We start from the raw sequence: 15,991 nt of genomic DNA, 5'->3' as shown, positions 1-15,991 counted from the left end.
TCTCTTTTTTGTCTGCATTTTTGTGTTTTTCTAAATGTGGATCTCTTGCTCGCGTGCTCTCTCTCTCAAGTTTTGATTTTTTCCTTATTTCCAGTCACGTGTTTCTAACTCTGCTTCTCCTCCCCTCCCCTACACCTTGAAGCTCTTTATCCTCCCCCTTCAGCCTCTCTCCCATAACTGGCCACAATATATGACTAAAGTGTATTTTTATTACTGTTTATGTTTCCCAGATAGAGTTACATGCTCCCCATTCTTGATTTTTGAAAGCAAATGACTGAAACCTTTTCTATTTCTCTCGCCCAAAAGCTCCCTGCGTTTCATCTTCTTCCATTGATTTATATTTCCATTCTGTGGGGCATGCCCTTGATAGAAAAAAATAAATTCTCCATCCTCATTTTACTGTATTTCAGAGAGGAGCTGGCCCAGGCGGGGTGCAGGGCGCCGAGGCGGGTGGTGCTGGGGGAGGCCACGGGGGTCTCCGGGTCGGGCGTATCCCAGTGCTCCGCCATGGAGGACCAAGCGCATCTCATCTCAGTGGAGCCCAGACCTGCTTTGGATTTAACACCTGCAACTCTGGAGGAATACCTGCAGACTCCTAATTCATCCCCACAGATTCCCTCGCCTTCCATGCTGCCTATAGCGGCTGGGGAGGGATAGAAAATGATTGAAGACAAGTCTCAGGGAGCAAATCTCTTACATCTTAAAAGGAGAGAGATTTTCAGCCTGGCAGGAACATTCAAGTAGATCCGGGAGCTCTTTAAAGCTTTGCACTTCCTCTTTTGCCCAAGCCCTTGATACACAGACTGCATTTTAGCTTGGCTGTCAGGTCCAGGGTCCCCACATCTTGCTGAAGTTGACTCTATCTTTTTGCCCTGGTCTTCATCCTGCCCCTCCTGGCCCCTGCCAGGGGTCATTATAAATAGAGTCACAGGACCTGGAATATCGGGATGGAAGGGTCCAGTCAAATTGCCTCACCTGATAGAGGAGAAAATGAGTCTCAGAGTGTGGAAATGATTTGCCTGAAAGCACAAGGCTGCCTAGTGGCAGATATCCCCAGTCCGCCTCCAGGCCTGTCTGCACATCTATTAAAGGTGATGTTACCTGGTTGGGGTCTGGCCTGGATCCCCATCTCTGCCAGCAGCTCCAGGCTCTGGGGCACACGGCCAGCCTGGCAGCATGAGTGGATCCATATGGCTGCCCTTGGGGACCATCCCAAGGCACACACGACACTCACCCCCTAGAGGGATGGCAGATGACCACCTGCCAAAGTGAAAGGGAAGGCAAAGGGGAGGCTACTGAAGCAATCACACCCATGTCCACATTCAGTCTCATCAAATTCAACGTCATTCATTGACTGGCTAGTATAAGTAAGTCAGGCCCTTTGCTAGAATGGGGGTCCAACATGAAGTTTAGAGCCTTAGGGTATAATACTGAGGTATATGTGGGGTGACAAAGGGGCAGAGAACTAGTCCTCCCTCCCAACTCAGTCTGGGGAGAGGGTCTAAGAAGGCTTCCTGGAGGAGGTGATGTCATGAGAAATAACTGGACTCATGCTCTGTTGGACCCTTCCTCATTGAGCACCCAGTCAGGGCCCTGTAAGGAATACCATGGAAATAAAAGGCATTTTGATATATTAGCAATTCAGATCAAAGCACTTAGTGTTTCCATCTCAGCCCCAACACTCACGCACCAGCTGTGCGACTACAGGCAAATCATGTGACCTCCTGAGTCTCCCTCGAGTGCTCCTCCAGGGCTGGGGTGAGTATCCAGCAAGATGTGATCTGGGAATGCATTTTGCACATTTTAAAGTGCTCCGACATTGTGGGCCATTATAGCGCTTAGGATTCTATTTAAATCCTCCGACTGTGGAATGCAGCCAGACTCCCGCCCTTGAGGGTGCAGCAAAGGAGCAAAGCAGGGGCCTCAGACTCTGTGTCCTCAGGCTCGCCCTGAACCTCTCCAGGCCTCAGTTTCCTCACTTGAGAAATGACAGCATTGGCCTTTTCCTCTTAGTTTCCTTCCTGCATGCGTGCTCCGCAGGCCTGTGACTTGAAGACAGCAGCCAGGAGGCAGAGGCTGGGGCCCCCCGGATGGCCAGCGCTCTGCGGGAACAGGTGCTGCCTTTGGCCTTGCCTGCCCCCAGGCAGGGGCCTGCACGACCTCCGACCCAGCCTGCCACTGCAAGGGGAACCCCTGACTCGGCCTCTCTGGGACACCACTGGCAAGATGTGAGGCCTGCTCCACTCAAGATGCTGGAAATGAGCTCCATCCCCAAAAAGAGGGAGCTAAGGGAAAAAAAGATCTGCCATCTTCCTCAAAATAAAAACAGAGGCAGATGGCTGAGAGGGTTTCCATGGTTAATTAAATATGCTTTAGTCTCTAAGTTAATTATGAAATTATTCCTACCGGGGGAAGCTCTGCTTTGCATGGAGGGGTTCAGGTGAATAGCCTGGGGAGGCTGCGGGGTCCCCTTTGCATCTCTCCCTGGCGTGAATAAAGATCCTCCTGTCCAGGCCTCAGAGGCAGCAAAGGCCACTCACTCAGGGGGTGACAGGAGCCACTCGCCTCCTCAGGAATCCGTAAGGAGAGAGGTACCAGCAGAGTTGAGACTGTAATTCCCCTTCTAAGAATTTCTTCTAAGGAAATTATCAGAAACCCAGATAAAGATTTCCTGGACAAGAATATTCACCGCAGCATGATTTATAATCATGAAAAATAGGAAATTGCCTAGATGCCTGCAAATAGAAATGGCTAAATAAATTCTGGTACAACCAGACAATGAAATATTATGTAGTCATTAAAATGGCTTTTTTGAAGAATAGATAATGACACTGGGGAATGTTCCATTTGTATAAAGTGAAAAAAGCAAGACGCAAAACTGTATATAAAGTACCACCTAATTTTATAAATAGTTGTGCACAGAAGAAAAAGGTGGCACATTAAATGCTAATAATGGTTATTTCTGAGAGGTAAGATTCTGGGAGATTTTATTTCTATGTACCTTTCTGTATTTTCTTAATTCTTTGCAATGAGCATGTATTACTCCCATAATTAGGAAAATAATAAAAATTTTTAAATGCTGGAAGTCTTTATAGTGGATTTCCAAGTGGACTTGAATAATTTTATCACACCTTCTTTGAAGTAAATTAGCTTTACTAAAATACGAGCTTCCAGGATTGATAAAGGTGAGCAATAGTTTGTTTTCTAGAACTCTCGAGTTAAGGTGCTTTCAAAGGGAAGCACTGCACATGTTGAACGCCTATTCCCACTGGTAGAATGTGACATGGCATCCTGCTCTGTCAGCTTTGACAACGGTGCTGGAGTCCGGGACAGAGGAGGTAGGCATGAGTTCCTGGACCCACCTAATCTGAGAACTTGATGAGGCCCTGAGGTTTGTGAGGGCTGCGAGGATACAGCTGAGGTCTCCCAGGACAGAAGGAACCCTTACAGTCTGGAGAAACATAAGGATGCAAGGTCAATGGTGAAACCCCCGCCTGGCCAGGACCACAGGACTGGACTCTCCTCAGCCTCTGAAACCTTCTTGGAGTCCCCAGGATTATGTGGGGACAGTGGCAGCCAGGCTGACCTAGCAGCTTATAAGGCACTACTGCCCACTGACATGACAGGAATAGGGGATAGAAAAAACACTCACAAATGTTTGTAAGATCCGAACACCACTGGACATTGTAACAGTCGCCAACCCTGGTCAATTTAGCAAGCCGCCATCACGAAAACAACTCACACCCCAGAATTGAAAAGCAGGGGCATTACCAAGAGAGGGGAAGGAAGGAACTAGAGTTCTGTCCCTATGAGGCGCTCTCTGGTGATGGTATTCCCCTCTGGGGCCCTTGGCTGCTTCTATATACAGAGCCATCCTGTCAACACGTGCAGGCCTCCATCAGCATCAGGACTCTCTCTATGTCTCATTGCCAGACATGTTGCTCAGTCACACATGTCCTCTCCAACTTCTAGAATCTAGCCATCAAAGTAAGGAGAATACCAAGATTACGTAAACCCGAACTGTAAGGAGAGTGGAGAACTCCAGCGCTATCCAACTAAGCCCAATCACAAAAGGAGATAAAGAAATGTGGGATAAAGAATGGAGATGTTATCGAGAGTTATCAGCTGTAATTCAAGACACTCTCCTGCTGGAGAACAAAAGAGGGGAGGGCTCCAGGCCACACTGAGGAGGCAGCCTTGAGTATCTGCTGCTCCCTATAGCTTCTCAAGCGGAGTACACCGTAGAGCTCACCACAATTCCACGTAAGAGTCTCCCCTTTCAAAATTTAAGAGCCTTCCTTTCAAGCTTCTGCTACAGGAAGGAATAGCAATTACTAAAAGTGCTCTCCAAACTCGCTTACCACGGTCCCAGTGTGACATACACCTGGCCCCATCTCCAAAACTTTTCAAAGCCGTCCATTTTCTTGTAGAATACTATCTTAATTTTATAATAGAATTAAAAAAATATACAACTCACGTTATGAATGGTTGCTTTATAGCCAGCTCTTTTGGAATGGCTCTGCTATTAAAGTGAAGGACACCTGTCTCCAACTTCATGATAACAAATTGTCCTCTCAACAAGCAGATCACGACATGAACCCAGAAATATGTCCCCACCTCAACGGCCTTTGGCTTTCAAATCATCGCCATCATTGTACATTGGGCTTTGACATTCTTAAATTGATTTTCCTTCACTAAATTTGGACTTTTGCACATCCCCTGGCAAATATGTTGAGATGTCATAAGGTGACACAAATCACCAGCCAACAGTCCCATGTTTGAAACACAGCCATTCCATTTGGCCTGTACCGTACAACATGGTGGTGCAATTGTTTGACTATGTTGTTGTGTTTGTTGATGTAAAAAATGAGCAAAAACAGGAAAATAAAGTACAAGTATTTGTAACAAGAAACAAAAGTTTTCGCAAACTTAATTGAAACTAAGATGAAATTCATTAGGATACTGAAAGTGGCAAATCTTTACCTTCAGCCGAGTGTTCATTGGTCTTGAGCTGTTGACTGGATTCACTTGGGAGGGAAAGAAAACAGTCTTAGAAATACATTGTCACTAACTGTGTCTTAGAGGCAAAATATAATTAGGGAGGCGATCACTCATTTCAGCTCTGAGTATAGAACCCACCTTCAAACATACAACAATTATCATTAACACAGATAAGGCATAAGATTCTATTCTAGTGCCTTAAATATATTAAATCACTTAATTTGCACAAGAACCCTACAAGGGTTCTCATCTGAGGTGCAGAGAGCTCTCAGCCACACATCAAGAAGTGGCAGACTTATGCCCATGCCCCCAAGGTCATTGTCCGTGTCCTTAACCACTAGGCAACACTGCCTCTTGTATAGCATAAGATCACCATCCAACTTTGATACATTTGATATTCTCAGACACTTTCAGGACCTTATCACATGTAAAAAAATAAGGTAAAGTTCTACTAGGACAGGGCAATCCTTCAGGGAACCTCCCTCTCTGTTGCACTTGGCTTTTATGAGCATGCTATGGTCAGCTTTCAGGCCTCAAGTTAAAGCAGGATTGAGGAGAGATTTAGACAAGACCAAGACAGAAGGCATTTTTGCCATGATTGGAGCCATTATCACGTGAACAACTCTGTTTGCCTGTCATGTTAGGAAGCTGAGTTCTGTTCCAGGAAACACATGAAAACTCCTACACAAGGCGGAAGCTCATGCATTTAAGTTAAATTTTTTAAAATGCCTTTGGGAAGAGACTGCTCAGACGCAGGATGTCTGCATGAGGCAGCTGGTTTCCCTGTCGCTGAGAACATCACCTGTAGCCTGGGGCGTGGGCCACTTTCAGGTCCGGGGACACTGAGGTCTGCCTGGGAGGAAGAGAAGGATTGAGGACGCACCTGCCCGGCAGGTCTGATCTCAAACCTCCCTGAAGCGGGTTATTAGAGTTTCAAAGTGAAGAGGTGAGCGCTTCTTCAGGGTGAATGCCGACAGCCCTTAGACTTGGAATCCAGATTTGCTGGGAGTAAACATCCATGTGGGTCCAGTCTGGAGAGCCTGGTACCAAGTTAGACCCTTTTACGGGTCACAGACCCCTTTGAGAAGCTGCAGACATTCCAGGAAAAAAAATGTACATGTGTACATACCCATAGGATTGAACACACGAAATGCATCCCAGAACCGCCACCTCCTCCCCAGACAAATCCATGTCCCCTCCCCAGATTAAAGAGTCTCTGCAGAGTGTAGGGGCATCTGGGATGTAAGCCAGGAAGGCTAAAAGGGCATAGCAACCTGGGTCACGTAACTTGTCCTCTGGTTCAATGCCAGGTCCGGAAGGTTACAAAAGGTCTCCTCACCAGGCTGTGCCTGTCAGAGCCCCTTGCAAGCTGTTCTCATTCACACTCTCAGCGTCTCGGCGAGAGGCGTGGGCAGCGACCTCATTCTTCCCACGGCCATCCAGGAAGGGGGAGAGCTGAACGCCTTGTCCATCTGTCCATCCTGGGGTCCATTCTATCTGCCTCTCCCCACACCTTGCCCCTCAAGCTGTGCAGACACCCTTATCCATCTGTCTTTCCTCCACTCCTAGTGTGGAGATGGGTGCAGGGGGGTGGGGGTGTCTACAGAAAGGGTTCAGTCCTAGGAGGTCTGGGCACCCCCAACTCAAACCACCCGGAGAGAGGCCGCTGTTGCAGGGGATGATGCAGTACACGGTCCAGTTTGGAGGGCCTCACAGTGAGCACCCAGGAGCCCATGGGGGTTCTTCAGGAAGCGGGTGGGCAGGATAAGAGTGGAGCTGCAGGAAGCTCCCTGGGGCAGCTCAACTACTTGCATGAGCAGAGCTAATGCAGGCTGTGAGCAGAGGCAGCGAGTATGGGAGCTGTGGGGAGGGCGGTGAGGTGGGGCTGGGGTCGTGGCTGGGATGGAAGCTGTGCATCAGAGGGACGTGGCTGAGGAGTGTCTCAGGGGAGGCCTGAATGGAGCTATGGAGGAGGGGTCCGGAGTGGCATCTGTCCTGGCCTGCAGAAGGAGGTGTGGAAGAAAGAGTTCAGATGTCAATAGTGCTGCCCAAGGCCCCTGGAGACAGACAGGAACTTCTGGCAACTGCTAAGCAGCCAACATCCCAAGACTTTTCCAGATCCTTGTTTCTGGCTCTGTTTTCCTGATCTGACCCTCCAGGAAAGCATCCCCCCACCCAGGGCTGTGTTTGCCCCTCAGCGGATGCTGAGGGACACATCATGTCCCCGTTAAGTGGTGAGAGCCTCACACCTGAGGCTCCAGGTTCATCACTTTGATTCGTCACCAAAGTTCATCACCCCGAGCACAGGTTTCTTGAGCAAACACCCAATGTTGGCATCTGCGTGGGTAGAGGTGAAGAGAGGAGCTAGGCCAAGGGCAGGGGATGATGATAGAATAATTGCAAACAGGCCTGGGTACATATGTCTCTGTGTTCAGTGGGGGAAACTGGGATGGGGTGCGGATGGCTGCTGAGGGCTCTGCAAGTTTGCCAGGGGCCCCCAGAGCCAAGTCCTCCTCCTTGGCGCACCGGATCTTTAGCACAGGGTGGCCCTACTCCGGGGCCCCCTACACAGCAAAGGCTGTTGGGGCAGTGCCCGCACACTTGTGTCAGAGCAACCAGGGCAGGGAGCACGAGGCTCAATCTTCTCATGGACGTGCGAGGGGCCTGCCTGAGTTCTGTGAAACGCCCTCAGAAGGGGAGGGGCCTGCCCAAGGTCACCAAGATCATTGAGGTGGTGTGGAAGAGTGGGAGAGCACGGACAAGGGCAGACAGGCTGGGCTCAGGTCCTGGCTCCACCACCAACCAGCTCCGCAGCCTTGGTCAAGGGATTTGACCTACTGAGCCCATTTCCTCACATGCACAACAGGGAGAATCACAGCACCCACAGTGAATGAGAGGGCACAGCTGAACGCACGGATCTCTGTCCCTACAATGCTGCTCCCTGTCCACCAAATGCAGGTAGGTCTTTGGGTGTCACACCTGCCTCGGCTCTCTCGCCTGCCCTCTCATGAAGCTTTCTGCTTGCTTCGTGTGTTAGTTATCTATTGCTGCAGTTAAAAATTACCCAGGGGCCGGCCCGGTGGCACAAGCGGTTAAGTGCGCGCGCTCCGCTGCGGCGGCCCGGGGTTCGCTGGTTCGGATCCCGGGCGCACACCGACGCACTGCTTGGCAAGCCATGCTGTGGCCGCGTCCCATATAAAGTGGAGGAAGATGGGCACAGATGTTAGCCCAGGGCCGTCTTCCTCAGCAAAAAAAGAGGAGGATTGGCGGATGTTAGCACAGGGCTGATCCCCTCACAAAAAAAAAAAAAAAAAAAAATTACCCAAGGGCCAGCCCAGTGGCATAGTGGTTAAGTTCATATGCTCCATTTCGGCGGCCCAGGATTCGCAGGTTTGGATCCAAGGCACGGACCTACGCACTGCTTATCAAGCCACGCTGTGGCAGCGTCCCACATATAAAGTAGAGGAGGATGGGCATGGATGTTAGCCCAGGGCCAATCTTCCTTAGCAAAAAAAAAGAGGGTTGGTAACAGATGTTAGCCCAGGGTAATCTTCCTCGCACATACACACAAAAATTACCCAAAACTTAGTAGGTTAAAACAATCACATAGGAAAACACTCCTGTGTTTCTTCTTTACTCTCATGCTACCACCACACTCCACTTCCGATCACCAGTGTGTGGGGGCTGTTTCCACACATTAAGTGATTCTCCAACCCCAGCCAGGTGTCCTACAATTTAGCTCAATTCTGACACTATCTAGCTGGAAATACCATCAGATCCCGCAGGTTAAGGGTTCAGTCCCCCAGGACTGCCCCCGCCCCCAGCTCCAAATGCCAATTGCAAGTCCCAGGTTGTCACCTGTACTTCTTGAACAATTGGCTATAAATCAGGGTTTCTACAACCCCCTTCTTGGTCTCCCCACTTCCATAATTTGCTAGAATGGCTCACAGAACTCAGGGAATCACTTACTTGCATTTACTGGTTTATTATATAATAAAGGACATGATAAGAGGACACAGATGAACAACCAGATGAAGAGATTTGTAGGGCAAGGTCTGGAAGGGTCCAGAACGCAGGAGCTTCTGTCCTCATGGAGTTGGGGCAAGCCACTCTCCTGGCACATGGGTGTGTTCACCAACCCAGAAGCTCCACAAATCCTATATTTTGGGAATTTTTATGGAGTTTTCATCACATAGGCATAACCAATCATTAACTCAATCTCCAGCCCCTCTCCCCTTCCCAGAGGATGGGGGTGGGGCTGAAAGTGCCAAGCTTCTAACCACTGCTGGTCTTTCTGGTGACCAGGCCCCATCCTGAAACTATCTAGAAGCCCATCAAGAGTCACCTCGTTAGAACAAAAGACACTCCTATCACCCAAGAAATTCCAAGATTTAGGAGCTTGGTGTTAGGAACCAAGGTCAAAGACCAAGTGTTATAACAAAGGATGCTTCTAGTGCTCTTATCACTTAGGAAATTACAAGAGCTTTAGGTGCTCTGTGCCAGGAACTAGGGGCAGAGACCAAGATATATTTTTTCTATTATTTCACAACGACGAACACTTTTTGTCTCACAGCTTCTGCAAATCAGAAATTCAGAAGCAGCTTGGCTGGAGGGTTCTGGCTCAAGGTCTCTAATGAGGTTACAGACAAAACATTAGCCCAGCTGCAGTCATCTGAAGGCTTGACTGGGGCTGGAGGATCTGCTTCCAAGATGGCTTATTCACATGGCTATTGGCCAAAGCCCTCAGTCCTTTGCTAGCTATTGGCAGGAGGCCTCAGCTTCTCGCCATGCAAGAGTTTCTGACCATCTCTCCATTGGGTTGCTTGAGTGTCCTCACAACCTGGCAGCTGGCCTTCCCTCAGTGTGAGAAATCCAAGAAAGAGAAGGCAACAACAGTGCCTTTTATGACCTAGTCTCAGAAGTCGCCTACTGCCATTTCCACTTCATTCTACACATTAGACAGAAGTCATTAAGTCCACCCACACTCAAGGGAAAGGAATCAGGCTCCACCTCTTCAAGAAGGAGTATCAAAGAATTTGCACACGTATTTTAAAATCACCACACCTCGAAACAAACTCCAGCGCCGTTTGGGTTTTCCTACACAGACTGGAAACAAATGGGCCAGGGGCCTCTAGCAAGAGGTCCCTCAGCATCTGGAGGGTTTGGCTGAAGGGAAGATAAGATATCCATCTATCTGAGGACACTGGGAGGTCTCTGATGATCCTCAGCAAACATCCCCTGGAGGCCACAGCAGAACTGGCCAGAGGGGGTGGAGGCACCACCCACATCATCCCACCAGTCCCCTCCTAATTTCCTATGTTGTGCTGGGAGGAAAATGTTGCTACATGAGCAGCCAAACCCATAAGACTCATTCAAGTTTCAGGGACAATTGTTATAATTTTGAGCATAGCTGAGGCTAAGCCAGTCAAGGTCCTGCACCTAAACTGGGGGAGAATCCCTCCACCCATTAGGGGTCCCTCTCTCAGTACTTCCCATCATCCTTGACGATGAGAATCACCTGGGGTACACGCGAGTGGGCAGATTCCTGGGCCCCAGCTCGCACCTACTGCATCAGAATTTTCAGGACAGAGGACTAGTGATCTAGATAGTTGACAAGTGCCCCAGGTGACTCTTCATCAGGGACATTTGGGAAGTTGTAGGGCTGACGAAAAGAGGACAATCCAATTAGGAGCCACAGCCAGCTTCATTTACTGAATCTGTAAAATGGGAATAACCAGGATTACTCAACTGCCTAAAGGCAAGCCTGGGACAAATGGCTTCCTGGAGTTACCAGAGCAGGGAGGAAGTGAGAGAGATTCTAGCGGCTGGAACCAGTAACCACCCTTGGGGAAAGAGATGTAGTTCTGGCAGATGAAGAGGCATGCCCGTCTTTCCCTTGGGTACTGAGACTCATCTGAGGAGTCGGTGTCACGGGGCCCCCTGGGGCTGCCCACCCACTCGGCAACTTTGGCAGGGGAAAATGTGTCAGCTAGGTTTGGCAGCTCTCCCAGCACCAACCCAAGATGGCTCTGAACAGAAATAAAATCTGCCTTCTCACTCCAGAAGGTGGGCTCTCCTGCTTCCCTGTGAGTCAGCCACACACGTGCAAACCCAGAATATGCCGGGGGCACAGATGGCGGGAAGATGGGATGGGAAACCAAACCAGGCTGTGGGGCAAACTGGCAAATTCAAGGGCTTTGGTGGCAGAGAGACCTGGGTTCAAATCCTGCCTCTACCACCTCCTGGCTCTGTGACCTTGAGCAAGTTACACAGCCTCAGTTTCTTCATCTGTGAAATGGGCTGTTATGAAGAAAGGTAGCAGAGAATAGTGGCCAACAGCTCAGCTCTAGAACCAGACTTCCTGAGTTGAATCCCAGCTCTACCACTTATTGCGTGTGTAACCTAGTTCAAGTCACCTAACCTCTTAAAGCCTCAGCCTCCCCATCTATGAAATGGGAGTAATTATAGTCCCTACCCCAGAGGGTTGCTGTAAGGATACAATGAGTTAATTTATGTAAAGAACTTAGAGTACTGCCAGGCACACAGGAAGTGCCATGTAAGTGCTCACCATATAAAGGAAGACTCAGGGATACCTAGAGACTGCTCTTTGTCACCTATAGCATGGCTGGGGAAGGGAACTGGCCTTCACTGAGCCCCAGTGACAGGCCACTGTGCTGGGTGCTTCCACACCCAAGTCTTCCTCCTGCTCTGTCACCTCCCTCCTCCCTCTCCAGGTTCTCTTCCTCCTGGTTTGTTTCCATTCCACACCCTCTCACTCCCAACGAAGTCTTCCCCTCCTCCTGCCCTACTCCTGCCAGAGATCAGTTAGTTTGACAGAATGGACCAAGATCCTCCCATACCATGAAACCCCATACAGGATCCTTAGGAAGGGGCCAGGGTACTGGGGGGTTGCGGGGTAAGACAAAGGAAGAGACCAAAACCCAGATCTTAGGGAGCACAGGGTGTCCCCCTTGGAGAGGCAGGTGTGGAAAGTAGGCCAGGTGGCAAGGCGGCTCTGACCATGCAGATGGTAACAGTGCTCTAGGGCAGTGCTTCTCAATGCTGGCTATACCTTAGAATCAGCTGGGAGCTTTAAAAATGCTGATGCCTGAGTCCCACCTCAAAGATTCTGATACAATTGTCCTGGGATGTGCCTGGGAGTTGAGAGTTTTGAAAGCTCCCTAGGTGATGCTCACGTGCAGCCAGGGCTGAGAGTCAGGGCTCTAGAACAGTGGTTATTAAACTTCAGCAGGCATAAGAATCACCTGGAAGGCTTGTTAAAACACAGATTGCTGGGACCCACCCCCAGAGTTTCTAATTCAGCAGGTCTGGGGATTGGCTTAGAAGTTGCATTTCTAACAAGTTTCCAGGTGTTGCTGATGCTATCGGTTCCTTGAGACTATACTTTGAGAACCGCTGTTCTATGGTAAGGGCTGGCAAACTATGGCCCTTGGGCCAAATGCACACTGTGGCCTGTTTTTGTAAATAAAGTTTCATTGAAACACAGCCACACCCATTCATTTACATACTGTCTATGGCTGCTTTCATGATACAACAGAGCTGAGTATAAAGACAGATACCACATGCCTTGCATAGCCTAAAATGTTCAAAACATCTGGCTCTTTATGGAAAAAATTTGCCAACTCCAATTGTAGGGACCTGTGAAGCCACAGATGGCAGGTCCTGGGTGCCTGAGTGACTGCCTGGAGCAGAGCTTCCCTACTGACCTGGGGCTGTTCTATGAGAAGGAAATAAACATCAACAGTCTTTAAGCCATGTATGTTGAGGCCTTTTTATTACAGTAGCTCAGCTTCAGCTACATTCTAAATCCTCACTCCAACACTTCCTGGCTATTCTATGACCTCTCTGAGCCTCAGTTTCCCCATCTGTAAAACACGAATAATAATATCAACCTTATGGATTATTGGAAGGATTAAATAAAATATAAAGCCCTGGCTCAGAGTAGGAGCTCAACAGATCTTAGTTCCCTTACCTGCTACCCTCTTTGGGTGCCTGTGGTTTGAGGGAGAACATCATTTCTGCCCCCTGAGAACTCTATCTGCTCAGGGAAAGCAGGTCACAAGCTGACACGCCACAGAAAGTTGCTAAAACCTCTAGATGCGTGTTTTGCTCTTAAACCAAAACACACTCCATTTCCCCAACCCCACCCCCTGCTCCAAATGAATACAGTTTTCTTCTATTTGGAGGCTGGCACAGTTGTTCACTTGCAGAAGTGTCCTTCTCAACTCCAATGAGCGATCCTGGAGCTACTTTAAAATAACAGCCTCTCTGGGTGGGGAACCCTCTGGCTGGGCTGGAGGTTGAGAGAACTGGCTTAAGTGGCCACCCACGGCTCAGGGGGCTGCACGTGAGCACTTCATAGCGAGGTCAGTAATTACACAGTTTCTACTTGGCTCCACTTAGTGCCAGCTGTGGAGTGGGGCTGCCTCTCCCCCCTACTGGTAGAGAGTGGGTTGGTTAGTTCAAATCACGTCTTGATCATCTGCTGAACATTAAACATTGTGCTAAGGAGCTGAGGAAGAAGGAGGAGGAGAGGACACAATGAGAAACAGACCAAGAAAGGCCACCATCAGCAGCGCTTTGCAGGACCCAGCTAGAAGCCAAGAAGTGGCCAGGTCTAAAGGCTCAGGGCTGCCAGGGGCCCTGCGTTAAAGCCCATTCCATACCTGGCTGATCACCAGTCACCTGGGGAGTTGTTAAATACACAGATTCCCAGGTCTACCTGAGCCCATAGAAGCAGATGTCCCAGGATGAGGACCCAGGACTCTATTTTTAGCAAGCTCCCTGGGTGATTCTGGTGCTGCCCTCCTGGCACTTGTCTGAGGATAAATTTTGAGGAAATACTACACTAAATGTATTAAGAGGAAGGTCTTGGATGCCCACAGATCTGGGTTCAGATTCTGGGTCCAGGGCACAAAAAAGATCAAGCATAAAAGAAAAAATTGGTAAGCTGAACTATATCAAAACTAAAAAACTTCTGCCCTTAAAGAGATATTGTTATGAAAACAAAGAGACAAGCTGCACACTTATAGAAAATATCTGCAAAGCATATATATGATAAAGGACTGGTATTCAGAATATAAAAAGAACTTTCAAAACTTAATAACAAGCCAATAAAAAAACAACCAACCCAACAAACAACCAATTTTTTTTAAGGACAAAAAAATTTGAACAGACATTCACCAAAGAAGACATGCAAATAAGCATATGAGAAGATGCTCAACATTAGGAGAATGTAAATTAAAACCACAAGATACCACCAGACACCTATTGGAATGGCTTAAATCAAACCTTGGATCTACTGATTACCGTTTGTAAAAGCTGTGGTAACATGCTGGACCACTCTGCAGGGTTGTTGTCACAATTTTATGAAATAATGTATTGAGTCTGGCTTGTAGTATATACTAAGTACATTTAGTTCCCTTCCTTAACGCCACCTTTTCTCCTCTACAAGGGACCTTAGTCATTTATTAAATTTTTCACTCTTAATTTCTACACAATCTAAAGCCTAATTATCTTGTCCCATTTCATAGGAAAAGAGGCTGTTGTAGGTAGGGCCACTGAGACCAGGGAGAAAGGACAGCAAAGGCATCCATGATGACCCACGCTCATTCGTTCATTCATCTCTTCAGCCCATTTTCCTGAGCACTGAATGCCTTGAGGCATTGTGCTAGGCTCTCAGAGATGGAGGAGATTCCAGGAGCTCAAGGAGCTCTCTTTCTGTGGAGGACACACAAGCATTCTATTAGCCAGGCCTCTCCCAGTTACACGTAACAGAACCCCAGTTCACACCAGCGTCGGACATTTACTGCCTCAGTTGCTGGGAAGGTTCCTGGCTCCCAGCGCTGAGGAAGAGCGACAGGAACCAGAACCTCAGGAGCTCACACTAGAGGTTCAAAACCCCAAGACTCTCTGCAGCCCTCTCTCATCTCTGCTTGTCTCTCCTCCTTTCACAGGGGCCTCACTCTCTGACACAGCAGATCAGCCTTCTCCACCAGCGGAAGCTCCCACAAAGGAGGGCTTCACGTTCTCCCAGGGAAGGATTCTGATTGGCCCTGCTTGGATCACATGCCCCTCTTTTGGACCAATCACCTTTCCAGGACAGGTAGTCACATGCTATCTGCTCTTGCATTCCCCAGAAAGCAGAGCCGGAGACAACTCGAATGCAGGTAGTTCATTTGGGAGGTGACTACAGGAAGCAGGAAGCAGGAGTGTGAAACGGGGTCTGGGAAAGCCAGTGCAGGGCAAGTTGCCGAGCTGGTTAGGACAGAGGCCATGCAGAGTACATCGCAGGACTGACCCCTGAAGGACAGGCCACTGAAGCGCTTCTCCCCCGTTCTTGTCCCCAGTGGTTGAGGACTGCCGCTTCCCATTCCCCGCCCTTCCCAGCTGCCCCCTGCCAGGGCTGAGCCGGCTCCCCGGGCTTCAAAGTGAGGTGGCAGCCTCCTGAGATGGACAGAACTGTCCAACACGGCTGCGGCTGAATCGGAAGTGGGCCAAGGGGATGAGATGTGAGGCACTGGGGCATCTGCTCCTATGGCCTAGAAAGCAAAGTCTGATCGGTGAAGAAGGGGGCCGGGAGGCTTTGGGGACAGACCCAATCGGTAGCCCCCACAATCTAGCACACTCCTCCACCAACAGTTACAAGAAATAGGATGATAGTGCAAGGTACCCGGGAGGGGGTGCTCGGCCTAGGTGCTCACAGGCTGGTCTTACAGAGCTGCTGCCCTGGCCAGGGTTAGCGGGGCCAAGATCAGGTTCAGACCCTCTCTTCAAACCACCCCATCCCCACTGCCCCTCCTCCCACCTCCCCTCCAGCAGCTGCCTGATTATTGTATCCTCACCTTCAGCTGCCAGGCAGGGCAGGGATGCCCTGCTGCCCTGGCTCGGATACCCTGAGCAGTGATGACAGAAAACCCACCCTGGGCCTGCTCTTCTCATTCTTGCACAGGGGAATGGAAAAGAAACA

General features: G+C 49.3%; 1 long non-coding RNA gene across 1 annotated transcript; it reads right to left on the bottom strand.

Annotated features, from left to right (window-relative positions):
- Positions 1–525: 525 nt before the first annotated feature.
- LOC131416746 (uncharacterized) lies at positions 526–6,021 on the bottom strand. The gene is made up of 3 exons (XR_009222631.1): positions 5,885–6,021; positions 4,984–5,027; positions 526–975 (listed from the first exon to the last, which is right to left on the bottom strand). It is a non-coding gene; the product is annotated as an uncharacterized LOC131416746 (long non-coding RNA).
- Between the last annotated feature and the right edge of the window lie 9,970 nt (positions 6,022–15,991).

The sequence above is a fragment of the Diceros bicornis genome, chromosome 18, assembly GCF_020826845.1.
Source record: "Diceros bicornis minor isolate mBicDic1 chromosome 18, mDicBic1.mat.cur, whole genome shotgun sequence".
Classification (NCBI taxonomy): Eukaryota; Metazoa; Chordata; class Mammalia; order Perissodactyla; family Rhinocerotidae; genus Diceros; species Diceros bicornis.
Note: the sequence above shows the minus strand (reverse complement) of the source record. Positions and strands in the feature narration are given on the sequence as shown.